This window comes from Henckelia pumila, chromosome 3, assembly GCF_033568475.1.
Source record: "Henckelia pumila isolate YLH828 chromosome 3, ASM3356847v2, whole genome shotgun sequence".
In the NCBI taxonomy this organism is placed as follows: domain Eukaryota; kingdom Viridiplantae; phylum Streptophyta; class Magnoliopsida; order Lamiales; family Gesneriaceae; genus Henckelia; species Henckelia pumila.
The window spans coordinates 20,544,668-20,549,019 of record NC_133122.1 but is presented as its reverse complement, the minus strand read 5'-3'; the positions used below and the strand labels follow the sequence as shown (position 1 = coordinate 20,549,019).

Sequence of the window (4,352 nt, the reverse complement as noted above, 5' to 3'; positions counted from 1 at the left end):
GTCGATCCATCGCAGGTAGTGGATCTTTGATTTTGTATCGATATGATTGTATATTGAATTGATTCTATGCCAAGGTTGCGGTTAACCTTATTTTATAGCCCGGAATGGCTATGATAGATGGATATCCATGTCAAGATCGGTTACGAATCTTGATGGAAATGAAGTGATAAGAATCAATTCTTGAGATAAGCGCGCTATATAAATTGAGTCTTGATTTGAAGTTGAGTCGATATATGCGTTATTTTTACTCTATTCTTGAGTTGATATGTTTAGAGTTGATATGAATTTATTTAACGCATTTATATGTCGATTATACTGAGAATGATTTCTCACCGGAGTTTATCCGGCTGTTGTTTTGTTTTGTATGTGTGCATCACAACAGATGGGGCAGGAGCTGGTCTGAGATGACATTGACAGCTTGGGAGCGAGACTTAGCACGTGAGGACTCGGGTTTATAGCTGAACGAATATGTATTAGAGTACATCAAACCTAGTAGAAGACTTGAGACTTGAATCTCACTTATGAATTTAGTGTAGCTTATGATTTAATGCCTTTTACGTTATCTGTTTGATGTAAGAATCGCATGATTAGATGCTCAAGTTGTTGTAAATGATTATATGCATGTTCCTAGATATTGTAGCATGATTTTGATTGATTTGTATTGAGGTTATTTGAGATGGTTCCAAGTTTTGACAGCAAAAATCAGCAGCAGATTTCGAGCAAAAGTTAGCCCGCTCGATCGGGTGAAAGTTACCGATCGAGCGAGGCCTGTTTTCTTGGGCAGAGAATTTGAATTTTATTGCCCGCTCGATTGGTAGCTTTTGCCCGATCGAGCGAGGCCAATGTTTGTGCAGACCCGAGAATTTGATATTTTGGCTCGCTAGATCGGCTGACTTTGCCCGATCGAGCGAGGCTCTGAAATTTTAAAAAAAAAAAAATTCTGCTCTTGATTTATTATTCTTTAATTGTTTGATTAATTATTTAATTAATCATTAGCTGTCCTAAAACGAGATTAGCAACCCAAGGTCCCCACAAACTTACTAGTTAAAAGATTTACGCATTCATTGAACAATTTGTGGTTTTTTCTTCCTCTCTCTTCTCCCCTGTTTCACGGTACAAAAGCCCCATGGGAAAAAATGGAAGAACACCTATAAAAGTTTTCTCATCCTTCCTACACTGTCAACTCGATCTTATCCTTTACTCTTGTTTTCTCATCCATTTTTCTACCATTATTGTTTACTCCATTTGGGAAATCGCATATCAAAAAAAGTCTTTGCACTGATTTTTTCGATTTGTTGCACTTTTTATTACAGGATTTCTTCAATTAACAGTTGATTTTTGTTCGATTTTCATAGGGTATTGTTCAATTTGCCTCTGTTTCCATAAATTTTTAGCTGCAAGTTCGATTTGCCTCTACTTTTCTGTTTTCTCTTCGCATGTTTCTGTTCAATTTTCTGTTGGTTTTTTTTCTGTAGGTTTTTGTTCAATTTGTGGTGGTTTTAAGAATGTCCCGTAGTTGATTTCAGACTGTGTTTTGGATGTTTTGTTGATCTTTCTTTTTTTGTTGTTCTCTTTTTTAAAAAAAATTATATTTTCGGATTACATTTCTTGATATTTGGGTTTTTATGTGTTTTTTTTTAATTATTGGTGTTGATTGTTTAATTCTTGGTTGGACTTGAATTTTGATAATTTATTATTATTGGTGTTGATTGTTTCAATGAGAAAAGAGAACGAGGATCTGATGTTCACTAGCTTTTTGAACTTTGACTTGTGTAAGAATTCATGGATGTTAGGGTTAAATGATTCATGAGTTTCGATTGAGAACAATATTTTCTGCGTAGATTGTGCGGTCAAAGTTTTCAAAAGTTTGAAAGATTCTGGATTCTATTGATATGATATTCGTTTAGGATTTCTTTTTAGAAATGTTATTTATTGATGATAATTGAATTCGTAAAACATCTGGTTGATGTTAGCATGAAATTTTGACAGGATATTTCAGTATTTCTTAGTACACAAAATTGTATTTTCTTATCAAGTTATGAATACAATTTATTTTTATTATCCTAATTATTTCGTTTAATTTTTATTATTTATGTTGAGAGTTTATGTAGAATATAAACAAGATCAACTGTTTAGAAGCTAATTTATATTTGGTATGAGTTTGGTCGAAGCACAATATAGATGGATTCGAGAGATAGTTCGAAGTGAAGTGATCTTTGGTAGCTGTCAATACCATGGGGAGTTGTACATGATATTGGTAATGATTCGACGAGTTTATTGGAGTTATTTTTGGAGCTGTCAACAAAGTGTGTCGAGATTAATCGAGAGACGGTGTTGTCCCGTACGTAGGTCCTCATGATAAAATGTTTGTGACTTTGAACAATGACGATGATGTCTCGAACATGATTCAATTGTACATGCATCTGAAATTGACAATAATTGATATGCGGGCTCTGAGAAGAAGCAAACAAATGTGAAGTAACAAATGTGTTGAAAGGTAGTTCTCTTGAATTTTCCTTTAAACTGAATTAGAGTAGTTGTATTGTTTTTCAATTTCTGTAATACTGATATGTTTTCTTAATACTAATTTTGTGGAAGTATTGTACTGCATCAATTGATTTTAAAGTTCACTCTCAGAAGATTTGTGCAAATTACAGCAATATAAAATTGATTCCATGTGCAAACGTCATCGAGGCTTGTGTTCGGTGCCATAGGAAGGAAAATAACATATGCGCATTCAAAGAAGGGGTTTAAGATTATGTTTTCTAATAATATGTAACACATGCATTTAATGTTTTATTTTTTTTCTTGTTTGTCAATTTTTATTTATAATGTTCTTGGTTTCTTGGCAGAGTCAAATGACAAATGGTACATTGACAAGGATCCCCATTTCACAAGCGTGGATATACATCTAGTATTTGAAGAATGAAATTAGTCTTGTATTTGATGATCAAATTATCTTGGTGACTCAAATTTGTAGTACTAATAGTAGTTTATTTTGTTTTGCAGTTTGCAATGATATACTGATTTAAATTCTTGGTGTTGGTGTTATTTGGTTCTATCTTGACGGTGTTGGTATTTTTTAGTTCAACCCCCATGTAGTACTAATATTATTCTAGAAGTAGCATTATTTTGATCATGATATTAGTACCGGGTAACTGTAGTACTAGTATTATTCATCATAGCTTCGTATTGTTTGGTTTAGCCACATGTAGTATAACATTGTTTTGACAATGATATGAGTATTAGGTGAAGCAAAAGTATTACTAATTAAACTAAAAAAGCTACATAAGTTCATTACAATGTAGTTAATTGAACTAATATCATACAAGAATGAAGACTCTAATTGATACATTAGTTTATAGTACCACACGGGGTATTATTGAAACAACAATTAAGCTATTATGTACCACAAATCAAGAAATACGCACTATACAATAAATTCATCGTATTGCTGATATCGTACAAGAACAAATTTCATTAACTCATACATGTGTCCATGGTATCACGCATTGAGTATTATTGATACCACGGTTAAGCTACAGTGTACCACAAATACAGACACAAGTACTATATAGTAAGACACAAGTATTATGTATCGTTACAAATGGTACTACATTTCTGATCATGCACCAACACCACTATGTAAAACATGTACGGAAGATATACCAAATTTAACAGATTCTCATACCAAGATTAAAGGTTATTATACTTCATTTTCAAGTAAACGTACTACGTATCAATACAAATGATACTGCGTTTTTGAACCACGCACCAACACCACAATGTAAAACATGTGTGGAAGATATACCAAATTTAACAAATTCTCATACCACAATTAGAGATTATTATACTTCATTTTCAAGTAAACGTACTACGTATCAATACAAATGGTACTGCGTTTCTGAACCATGCACCAACACCACAATGTAAAACATGTATGAAAGATGCACCAAATTTAACAAATTCTCATACCACAATTAGAGGTTGTTATACTTCATTTTCAAGCAAAGGTACTACGTATCAATACAAATGGTACTGCGTTTCTGACCACGTAACAATACCAAAATATAAAACATGTATGGAAGATGTACCAAATATAAAAAAATCTCATACCACCATTTGACGTTATTATACTTTATTTGCTAGCTAAAGTACTACGTATCGATATAAATGGTACTTCGTTTCTAACCACGCACCAACACCACAATGTAAAATATGTATGAAAGATGTACCAAATTTAACACATTTTCATACCATAATTAGACGCTATCATACTTTATTTGCTCGCTAAAGTACTACGTATAGATATAATGGTACTGCGTTGCGGACCACTTCATTTTCAAGCTAAA

The 4,352-nt window shown here is 32.8% G+C and overlaps 1 long non-coding RNA gene across 2 annotated transcripts; it reads left to right on the top strand.

Annotated features, from left to right (window-relative positions):
- Positions 1-1,087: 1,087 nt before the first annotated feature.
- Positions 1,088-3,139, top strand: LOC140891862 (uncharacterized). Of its 2 annotated transcripts, XR_012152632.1 has the most exons (3): positions 1,088-2,257; positions 2,350-2,497; positions 2,853-3,139. It is a non-coding gene; the product is annotated as an uncharacterized lncRNA (long non-coding RNA). The 2 variants fall into 2 exon arrangements; XR_012152631.1 differs by having other exon boundaries at positions 1,088-2,497.
- The last annotated feature ends 1,213 nt before the right edge of the window (positions 3,140-4,352 follow it).